This window comes from Papio anubis, chromosome 15 (genome assembly GCF_008728515.1).
Source record: "Papio anubis isolate 15944 chromosome 15, Panubis1.0, whole genome shotgun sequence".
In the NCBI taxonomy this organism is placed as follows: Eukaryota; Metazoa; Chordata; class Mammalia; order Primates; family Cercopithecidae; genus Papio; species Papio anubis.
The window spans coordinates 6735037-6746514 of NC_044990.1; the positions used below are offsets into that span (position 1 = coordinate 6735037).

At 45.0% G+C, this 11478-nt stretch overlaps 1 protein-coding gene across 1 annotated transcript in view; it reads right to left on the reverse strand.

The window, feature by feature from the left end:
- Positions 1-11278, reverse strand: part of MTIF3 (mitochondrial translational initiation factor 3) — a 34686-nt gene extending 23408 nt beyond the window's left edge. Inside the window, exons 1-2 of the mRNA XM_017951156.3 lie at positions 11022-11278; positions 10414-10556 (exon numbers count right to left, since the gene is read on the reverse strand). The gene's annotated coding sequence lies outside the window, so the exon portion shown is untranslated. The remainder of the gene's footprint in view (positions 1-10413; positions 10557-11021) is intronic.
- Between the last annotated feature and the right edge of the window lie 200 nt (positions 11279-11478).

The window sequence follows — 11478 nt, forward strand, 5'->3', positions numbered from 1 at the left end:
GGAACTGCCTGGCCTTCCCCACCTGCATAGCTCCCCCATGTCTGCTCCCCCGGGGGCCTTTGGCCTTGTCCTGCCTCTAAGACAAGGGCTGGGTCAGCCCACTCCTTTTCGGGGCCCTAGCTCTCTGGTCTTTCTGATGGAGGAATTCTGCCTTGTTTGTGGGAAGAGAATTCTGGATCAGAAAACTGGGCTTCAACACCCAGGAGTCCCGCTCTAAATTAAGGCCTCCTCCGGATCCCACTTGGCCTCAGCCTAAAAGCAAAACGGCTTCAGGGCGTATATTAATAAATAGCATGGGCCGGGCGCGGTGGCTCACGCCTGTAATCTTAGCACTTTGGGACGCCGAGGCGGGCGGATCACGACGTCAGGATCAAGACCATCCTGGCTGACACGGTGAAACCCCGTCTCTACTAAACAAAATACAAAAAACTAGCCGGGCGCGGTGGCGGCGCCTGTAGTCGAATCGCGGGCAGGAGAATGGCGTGAACCCGGGAGGCGGAGCTTGCAGTGAGCCGAGATTGCGCCACCGCACTCCAGCGTGGGCGACAGAGCGAGACTCCGTCTCAAAAAAGTAAATAAATAAATAAATATTACACATCCATGCACACGCAATGCATACAGTATGTACCATGTTGTGCCAGTCACTCTTGCAAGCACTTTACATATACTGACTCATTTAGTTCTCATTAAAAGGTCTGTAATTTAGTAGTATTGTTCTTGTTATGTATCCTTTCATTGGTAAGGAAACTGAGGCCAGAAAGATTAAGTAACTTGTCCAAGGTCACCCAACTAAGAGGTGGCAGAGCTAGGATCAGGATTTAGGGAATCTGTCTCCAGAGTCTATGCTCTTAGCTACTGCTCTATAAACGGTAGCTAAAATAATAGTGTCCTATGTTATCTAAGTAATAATAATATATTCTTATTCAACTGAATATATACCTAGGTATTTCTTAAAGTGAGTATAAGCCCAGAACTTCCTTGACATCTCAAAAATACTGTTAGAAACGTGATCCTGGAAATCACCTACTATGAAGGAATATTTACACTGGTGTTTCCTTTATTCTCAAAATTGTGTCTAGTGTGCAGGAAAGAACTTCACAGTGGGAGTCAGAGGACCTGGATTTATTTCCCAACTCCGTATTTCACCTGCCGCGGGTCCTCGAGCAAGTAATTTTGATGGTCTGGTCCCCTGCTTTTTCATCCATAAAATGAGATAATAATGTCATGGAATTGCAACGGTCAAAAAGATAAACTCTTTTGGAAACTATAAAGGCATACACACATGTAAGAGAGTATTAATCTCTTGATCCCAGATCTCTCTAAAATACTTAATCTGAGGGTTTTTGACTTCTATGTGTACACTGAAGAGTCCAGGCCGCAAAGAGTTTCCACCCAGCCTTCCTGAAAAGAGAAATAATAATGAACCTCGCAACGCCTATCACTGTAGTTTGTTGTATAAAATTATATTTAAGCAGACTCTGTAATAAATGGTATAAAATTCTCAATCTAGAAAGCAGATTTAATCATGTTCAACCAAAGCTTTCATTATTAGGATAATGCCCAGCCCACAGCACTTTGGGAGGCTGAGATAGGAGGATCGTTTGAGCACAGGAGGTGGAGGCTGCAGTAAGCTATGATGGTGCCACTGCACTTCAGCCCGGGTGACAGCAAGACCCTGTCTCAAAAAAATAAAAAGGGAAAAAGGGTTCTGTGACTTTTATGATTAGGATAATGAAAGCTTTGGTTGAACATGATTGATTTAGGGTGACGGCTAAAGATCTCTGCGGAGTATCAGTGGTAATCCACAACTGAAACTGATGGTCCAGCTCTGATCGTCTGCGGAGTATCAGTAGTAATCCACAACTGAAACTGATGGTCCAACTCTGATCACTGCTGTCCGGAGTCTGCAGAGTTATCAGTAGTAATCCACAACTGAAACTGATGGTCCAGCTCTGATCATCTGCGGAGTATCAGTAGTAATCCACAACTGAAACTGATGGTCCAGCTCTGATCACTGCTGTCCGGAGTCTGCGGAGTTATCAGTAGTAATCCACAACTGAAACTGATGGTCCAGCTCTGATCACTGCTGTCCAGAGTCTGAGGCACATGAGGAGGAAAATGAAGTACACAACATTCCTTTTAGAATATTGCTTCAAGAAAGCTCAAGTTTTGGCAGTATGTCCTAGGTGGCACCTACTTGCACTGCCCAGTGGCTGCCATTTCGGCTGCTCTTCCCTAGGAAAACAGACAAACTCAAACAACAGGGTGTGCATATGGCGTTCTTAGAGGGGTGGACACTGAGCAGCTCTCCCGGGCCTGAGGGTCCTCCCGGCCTGCCTCCCGTCAGCACCTTTCCTCAACACCAGCTCCCTGACAACACGGGAAAGAGCCTGGGCTTTGCTATCAGGGAAAACTGGACTTGGGACATTCACTAGCTGTTACCTTGGGCGGGTTATCAAGTGTTTCCCACTTGTCTGTAAAATGAAGATAGTGATTTTAACGTATAGCTAGGGTGTCTCCTAAATGTTAGATACCACATTATTGTTATTATTGCTTTATGATACAATATTACATGAAGTGCTGTCGGGGGGGGGGGCAGGTTCAGGGTTTCTACAAACTGGTAATGTTGGAACTGCTACAAAAGAACCATGAACCTTGAGTCTGACCTGTAAGAAAGCCTTCAGCAGGACCACAGCAGAGGCCAGAATGGACGAGGCAGAGAGGAAGGTGAAGTTGATGTTTGATGGCCCCTGAAATTGCCTCCCTACAAAGGGCTGTCTTTCCTCTCTCACAGTTTAATGTCTTCTCACCCATAACTCGCCCCTATCTTCTCTTCTGTCTGCATTCTACACCCAGGAAAAATTTCAGGTCAGCACCTGGGGAGATAGTTTTTGACAGGTTAATCATTTGGAACTCTTCCAATTACATTCTGAAGACATTGCCAACTTCCTAAATGTAGGCCTGATGCCATGGTCCTCTGCTGAGGGTCATGTTCCTTCCAGAAGGTCTCAGCTGAGAGCCACAGCGTGGCAGTGCTGCCAGAGACCTTATTTGGTGATAGTTGAGCTTTCTGGCACTGTTCTTTTGTGTTGAGTGGGGAAGTGGAGAGGAAGCTGATGAGGAGGAGGGTGGAGATGGGCTGGGTGATTCAAATTGTGCTCCCAGAAGCACAGAGCCTCATTTGAAATATTGATTCCTCTGTGGAGGTCACAGCCCAGCCTTTGTTGTGCTTTCAGAGGGGCTATTTATACATTTTGGTCTTTGTTTCGAGTCGCCTCTTATACTGGTGACACTCCAGCTTTGCCGAAGTCGTGTTTAAAAAAGAAAGTAGTAATTATTGATTGCACACTCAAATGTGGGGATCAGAATGAATGCAGACAAAGGCTTGCAGAGAAGTATTCTACTCCCACTGCTTCAAGGGTAATCTGGACTCCTAAAGCAAGGTTCTTGAAATAAATAAGGGCTTCCATGCCCCTGAAATCCAGTAAGTCTATCTTGGGTTTTCAGGTCCATCTTCTGACTTTTGCACTGTGATGGTTTCATCTCCCCTCCTTCAGGTGGAATGAGGCCAGGGTGAGGGTGAGGTGGGAGGGGAGCAGAGCTATGTAGACTGAAAGGTTTGATCTTAAAGGTAATCTGTCCTTCTCACACTCCTGAATTCTCTGCCTCCCTCTCATTCTTACCTTGGCAGTTTATTTACCAGAAGGCTGGAAGCATGTCAGAGCCTGGAGATGTCATGCCAGAGACTCAGGATGTGCCCAGGTGCTTTCAGCCTGTAGCTTCAATGAGCAGTCCCAAGCGAGCCCAGCCTAAGCAGCAGCAGCAGAACCAACCTTCCAAGCTGAGCCCCGATCAATCCTTGTAAACATAAGAATTAGTGGAATAGTGGTCGCTTTTTAAAAATTATTTTAAAAATAGAGACGAGGTCTCACCATGTTACTAGGGCTAGCCTCAAGCCATCTTCCTGCCTTGGCCTCCCAAAGTACTAGGATGACAGGTGCGAGCCACCTTGACCAGTCAGTGGTTGCTTTAAGCTATAAAGTTAGATTGTTATGTAATAATAGATAACCAAAACATAACCCACTAGACTACTGTTAAGAAGATGAAACTATTACTCTTTTGGAAAGCAAAAAGGTAGTACTTACCACAATCTAGAAAGGTATTTATATCCTTGGAAGCAGAAATCGTGCCTACTCTAATATTATCCTAAAAGTCAACAAGCAAAAAACCGCATGTATGAAAAGTATTCGGTGTAGTACTACGTTTTTAGAAACTTGCAAATAGTGTAATGGAGCAAAAATTAATTACAGGTTTACTAAATTATGATACATCCACACATGGGAATGTTAACGTACTTTTTAAAATAAATCCCTCTTGTGCAACTAACTTGAAACCAGTGATTTTTTAAAAAAACATATTTTAAATATTTATTTTTACTTCAAGAATACAATTACATTTACTTTCCTGTCTTTCAGTTTAGAATCAAACTTTTCTTCCAGTGTAAGTCTGCTGCCTGGACTTCCACATTATCTTGTGCATAATCACATCTATACACTACCATGGTATAAGAAATTAAAGACATTTGGAGACCTATATGAATGCAGAATCACCTAGATTCCCCTCCCCCCAGGCTTTTATAGTTATCTCACTATATCCATTTCAGTAGCCTTAATTTTCAGTGACTCATTGTTGTTGAAATTTGCAACTTAGTTTTTATAGTTCTTTTTGCACTCACATTTTAATGGTTTATGTAATATTTAATTAAATTTAGCAATTATAAAGTCAAATATGATGGCAAGAACAGGTATGGGGACAAACACAACAGACTTTTGGTTAGAAGACAGTCCAACAGGTGAAAGCAGAAGTGTGAGGGTGTGCACCAGAGCACAGCCTCCCGTCCTCCAGTGTCCCTGACTGGGGGCCATCAGAGAATGTTCAGTAGAGGCCGTGGGATTGGCAAGTACCATGAGTGGCTGGTTCAGTAGAAGGCAGTAAAAAGGCCGCCTTCTCTAAACGTGAACACTGTGTAATATAGAAGCGTTATGTTATAATGTTAAGTGAAGAAATACAAAATGCAAGAATGTGATGGCAAAAAGTAGTAAAAAAAAGTAACTTACTGAAAAGTCTGGGGTTCTGTTTAGGGCCTGCTGCTGGCTGCACAGAAAGCCAATGACTGAGACGATTACTGCCAAAAAAAGAAGGCTTTAATTGGGTGCTGTAGGCAAGGAGACAGGAGGGAGATGGGAGATCAGTCTCAAATCCATCTCCCTGACCTACTAAAATTAGGAGTTTATGTAGCAGGGAAGAAATGTAACAATGTGTTAGAAAATAGGAACTAAGGAGGGGCCTGGCTCTCATTGTCTGGATGCAGTGATCTGCTGAGGCTGAGATCTTTGATAGTTTTTGAGAAACCTGGCGGTCCTTTCCTGAGGAAGGAACTAAGATAAAGCAAATGTAAATTTCAAGCTTTAAAGACCCACCCTGTCACCCAGGCTGGGGTGCAGTGGCAGGATCTTGGCTCAATGCAACCTCCGGCCCCTGGGCTCAAGCTATCCTCCCACCTCAGCCTCCTGAGTAGCTGGGACCACAGGTACACATCACTATACCCTGCTAATTTTTTGTGTGTGTATTTTTAGTAGGGATGGGGTCTTGCCATGTGGCCCAGGCTGGTCTCAAACTCTCGAGCTCAAGAAATTCTCCCACCTCGGCCTCCCAAAGTGCTGGGATTGTACGTGTGAGTCACTGCACCCAGCCAGAAAGGTCCATTTCTATGTTTATCCAAAAGAACTATCTCTGGGACGACTGGGTCGGTTTCATAACCATGTAGACAAAGACCGTGATGGTTTATCTCAGGAACCTAGCTCCAAAAACTGACCAAGAAAGGGCTGTTTCCTATGGCAATGCAAATACATGCTGAAACCTCAAGTATACCAGTTGTCTATGATAGATTTATTATATGGTTTACAGCAGGGCTAAGAAAGAACTGTGTCCACCACTCCTATTAGAAACTTATGAAAATAACTTATAAAGGTTGTGGGAAGTACTTAGTTAGTGAATCTTAATTTTGTGAAACATCAGTGATGTGGGATTTATTTATATAATTATGTCTGTAATCCCAGGGATGAGCTAAGTGAGTTTTATCCAATTTTCTTTCTTTGTAAAATAGTAATGGTTTAGTAGCCCCTAAACAAAATCCACATCTTTCCGGCATTTAATCACGTGAAGTATTAATCACATATATTATTCTTGTGATGCATTTGTACCTTTGATAATTGCACTTTTTGGTAGAGAAATTTAGTAGAGTTTAATTTATATTTACAATTAGAATAAGGGGTCATGTTGAAATTTATAGTCAAACTCTCTGGAGATATCAATTCATATAGATTGCAATATCAATTTCTTTAATGTTTGGATAAATTATGACCATTAAACTAAAAATGTAAGTAAAATTCATTCACTATTCAGTTACTGAGCACCCACTACGTTTCAAATCCTGTTTTGGCAGCTGGGATTAGAAGAATGTTACCGGTCCTGCCTTCAAGAGTTAAACTAATTCGTACCAACCTTGAGTGCTGAGGCACGTCTGAATTCAGCTTGCCACCCCTTTGATTTTATGGATAAGGAAACTGAAGCGTAAAGAGAATGAGCAACTGTCCCAATGTCAGGCCAGCTTGGATCTGCCAATTTCATTTTCGTTTCTGGCTTACATCAGTAACGAAAACTAGTTAACAAAATAGCATGGGGTTGATTTCCTACTATGTGACATTCTGGAAAAGGCAAACCGATGGAGGCAATAAAAGGATCAGTGGTTGCCTAGGGTTAGGGAGAAGGGAGGGATGAATAGGCAGAGCACAGGGAATTTTTACTGCAGTAATACTGTTCTGTAGGACACTCTAATGGTAGATACATATGTAATGTATTTGTCAGAACCCATAAAGTGCAACACCAAGAGTGAACCCATGGTGCCGTGGGGGGCTGAAGGGCTCCTCAAGCACCGCCAGAGTGGACACCGAGGCCGGAGGCTGAGGAGGCGCTGAGAGTGAGGGCTGCTAGCACATTGTCACCTCTCAGTGGTATGTGCCTGTGGACCAGATATTTAGAAGACTGAGATGGGAGGATCACCTGAGTCCAGGAGGTCAAGGCTGTAGTGTAAGCTGTGATTGCACCACTGCCCTTCAGCCTAGGTGACAGAACAAACCTGTCTCGAACAAGCAAAATAAAACGAGCAAAGGTTGCAGAAAAGAAGACAGGACAGTTGGCTTTAGAAGGAAGGCGGTCCTACTCTGGAATCACACAGATCTGAATTCAGCCCAGTAGCCACCCCTCCCGCTAACCAGGGACTGAGAGGGGTCTGTCTGGATACAGATTGTTCATCGCCCTCAGTGTGATGGAAGCACTGCAGGAGAACTGGAAAAGGGGGCCAGGAATCTTGTCTTCCAGTTTCTTCTCCTGGGAGGGGTAACAAAAAAAAAGACCAGAAACGGATGGGATTCTGTTTTTTGGTTTTTTTAAATAGTTGAATGGGTGACCTTTAAAGATGCTTAGAAGGTAGAACTTCCTCCAAAATAGCTTTATTTTAGCCTTGAAAACACATCCATTTCCTTAAATCCTTTGAGGTTTTTTTTCTTTTTTTTTTGAGACAGGGTCTCACTATGTCATCCAGGTTGGAGTGCAGTGGTGTAGTCATGGCTCACTGCAGCCTTGATCTCCTGGGCCAAAATGATCCTCCCACCTCAGCCTCCTGAGTAGCTGGGACCACAGGGTGTGCCACCATGACTGGCTAATTTTTTGCTTTTTGGAGAAATGAGGGTCTCCCTGTGTTGTCCAGGCTGGTCTCTAACTGTTGGTCTCAAGTGATCCTCCCACCTCGGCCTCCCAAAGTGCTGGGATTACAAGTGTGAGCCATTGCCTCCTTTCTCTTTTTCATTGAGAATACCCGGTATGCTAGTACTAATGTGGAGATCCCATGGTCTCTGCGGCATGACCAAGGCAGCTCCAGGGCCTCCCCTCTGCCTGGATTGCCTGGGACTCATCTAGGAGAGTCTCAAGAAAGAGCCATCTCCCCTATAAGGACTCTGGGTCCGTGGGCACCCCCTACAAGCTCATGAGAACTGCAGACTCTCAGGCTCTGCAATCCCCAAACTACGAAGTCAGAATCTGTGTTAAAGGGTGAGCAGCTCTACTGAGGACTCATCTGGAAGGCTGGCCCAGGCCTGTGCACTGCTCGTTGGGAGCAAAGCATGTCATCAAACCAAAGTGGGTCAATTTGCCTGTGTGCAACAGAAATCCAAACACTGAGTCACTGGGTTTTGGCTGTGAGAAAGGTTTAGTGTGAGTTGACTGACAAGGAAACAGGGGGCTATGCTCAAATCTGTCTCCCTGAGCTGGGTGCTAGGTTGGGTTTTTATAAGCACAAGGTAATGAGGTGTGATCTGATTGGATCTTGCAATGAGGTGATGCCAGGAGGCATGATCTGACTGGATCCTGCCATGGAATGTTTGCATCTTAACTCAATCCCAGCTCCTTAAGCACTTAGGTCCGCGAGTGGTTGCATGCTTGGTTCATCTGAGCATGCTGAGGTTATGTGATCTTCAACCTGGGAGCCCGTGGCAACTGAAAAACTCACCGGTTTGTTAAATAAAAGTTGAACCAGATTGGTTTGATGGGTTACCAGCAGAGGCCTTTGGGGGTTGGCTAGAGTAGCAGCCCTCTGTGGTGTGCACCTGGAGCACCAATCCACATAGGCCCCAATGACGAGATAGCATTAACCACCAGCTGTCCCGGCAGCAACCCAGCCCCTGTGGATGGCCACATCATGGATGGGGAAGTCCCAGGTTTTAACCTGGGCTTCTTTATTGGAAATGACATGCTTCTTCTCAAATGACTTTGTGGGCACAGAACCCAAGAGCTGAAACAATTCTTTCCCAAAAGAAGACACAGATTATTGGGTGGGAAGGAAGTTTTGGGCTTACTGAAGAAGTCTTGTCCGTATAAAATTACGACTACTTGTGACATCTGCTCTTCAGATTGTTTCCTGTGCTCTGTTTGTCAACTTGGAGCACCATAATGCACTTTGATTTATGGCTGCTGTCCTTAAAACCCACTTGAAAATAAGAACTCCCTCTTAACCTGTGCACAGAACTAGAACCCTGCCCCAATAACAGCTAATATTAATTTTTATTTAGTGCTTGCCAATCATCTCACAGCTAGGGGTGATGGAAGTGGATTTAACCAATATGCCTTAATGCTACCGTTTATGTGTGTCTGGCACTGTGCTGGGTGGTTTCCGTTTTATTTCTCATCCTGAATATAGCCCTGAAAGATATTGTTTATCTTGATTTTTCAGATGAGGAATCAGGGCTCAGAGATGTTAAATAGCTTGCCTGATGTCACAAAGCTAAGGTGCGATTGGCTCAGATTTCTAAACCTGCCTCTGTCTGACCCCTGATGCTGTGTCCTTCCCACTGCCCCACACTGTCCTTCCAGCAAAGGTAGCATCCGTATGGAGGCAAGAATTGGGCTGCAATTTGCAGGAAGTGCAGATATGTCGGGGACAGACTCAGGGTATCAGAGCTGGAAAGAACGATTCAACTGAGGGTTTTCCAACTTCACGGTCCATGGACAACCATCTGGCTTGCATGGATAGTGTATGATCCCCTAGATTTAGGAGTGTCTTGTGACCCCTTAGATCTGGGGGGTAGTGTGTGTCCCCCTGGATTTAGGGGTAGTGCATGACCTTCTGGATTTTTGTACCGATAAAGAAATAGGCCCAGATAGGTGACACGGCTTGCCAATGGCCAGAACCGGTTGGTGAAGGACTCAGACTCTCTGACTGTCTTCTTTCCTGAGCCAAATACATCATTATCTCTTCCAGAGTATGGACAACTGGCTGTGACTGCTCACTTTTCTTCCAAGTCTGGGATTTAAGGCCTGAGGTTTTCATGATCATGGCATTTGATACACAGATGTGTGGCTTCTGAAACAGAGGCCTCAGCTTTCCTGCTGCTTCATCTACTTCTGAGATAACAGACAGCCTTATGGGCACAGTGTCTCACACCTGTAATCCCAGCACTTTGGGAGGCCAAGGTGGGAGGTCAGGAGTTCAGGACTAGCCTGGCCAACACGGTAAAACTCTGTCTCTACTAAAAAAAAAAAAAAAATACTAAAATCAGTTGAGTGTGGTGGTGTGCGCCTGTAATCCCAGCTACTGCACTCCCGCCTGGGCAACAGAGTGAGACTGTCTCAAAAAAAGAGATAGCCTTATGGTTTCGTTAGAATGGGGAAGGGCAGCAGGGCTGAAGGGAATTACCAAGACTCGACACACACTTGCTTATGAATCAGAACATTACACTTCTATGAGACCAAGTCTCATACATACATTTTTAAGCTGGTACAGTATTTACTTCCACTTACCTACTGCCTCACGGTCGGGGACCAGCCTCAGATACTCCCTAGCGAAAACATCCCAGGAGAGCGTGGCCACCATGACACACCTCAGGCCTTGGTCAGGGACACAGAGGACGAAGGGGGTGCTGCCTGGGAAGGGCCTCCTCCTCCTGGAACATAGACCCAAGAAGGTCTAGTGTAGCTCTGGAAGTCGAATCTCCCACACACCCACGTCTGGGTACCCACCCACGACCGGCATCACTTAGTCACTTTGATATTTAAATCGCCAGAAGCCTGAAAACTGTGGAAGGGACTTGTCCCAGGTGATTCGCTGGGGATCCTAGCCACAGTCTTTTATTTTCATCCTCAAAGGCCTACGATGACAAACATACCCAGGCTCAGCGCCAGCCCACCTGACAGGTAAAGACAGCCAACAGCATGCCGTGGAAGCTCAGATGCCCCTAGTTTACAGAGCTCCAACCCTCTGCTGGGTTTGTGCAGGAGCCCATGGTTGAAGGAGGCAGCCTCCATTGGAACAAACACCAATCAGACATTGTGGAAAACAGAGAACATCCCCTGAGGAATTTTTCGGTGGGGATTCCTACCTAAGGAGATGAATATGGTACGTCTCTCACCTGCACTCCTGAAAGCATCATATCTGGTTCTGTTCTTCATGATCTAACCTTCCTTCTAATCTGTTCTCCACCTGGCAGCTAGGATGTTCTTTGTTTATTAAAATTGGTTAAAATATACATAACATAAAATTTACCACTTAACCATTTTTAAGCTGAAGTTCAGTGGCATTAAGAACATTCACATTGTTGTGCAACCAGCACCATGATCCATCTCCAGAACTCCCTTCATCTTCTCAACTAGAAACTCTGTGCTCATTAAACAGCCACTCCCCATTCCTGCCTTCCCCAGCCCCCGGCAACCACCGTTCTATTTTCTGTCTCTAGGAACCTGACTGCTCCGGTACCTCACATTAAGTGGAATCTTGCAGTGTTTGTCCCTTTGTGACTGGCATAGCATGATGTTCTCAGAGTTCATTCAGTCATAGCATGTGACAGGATTTCCTTTGTTTTTAAGGCT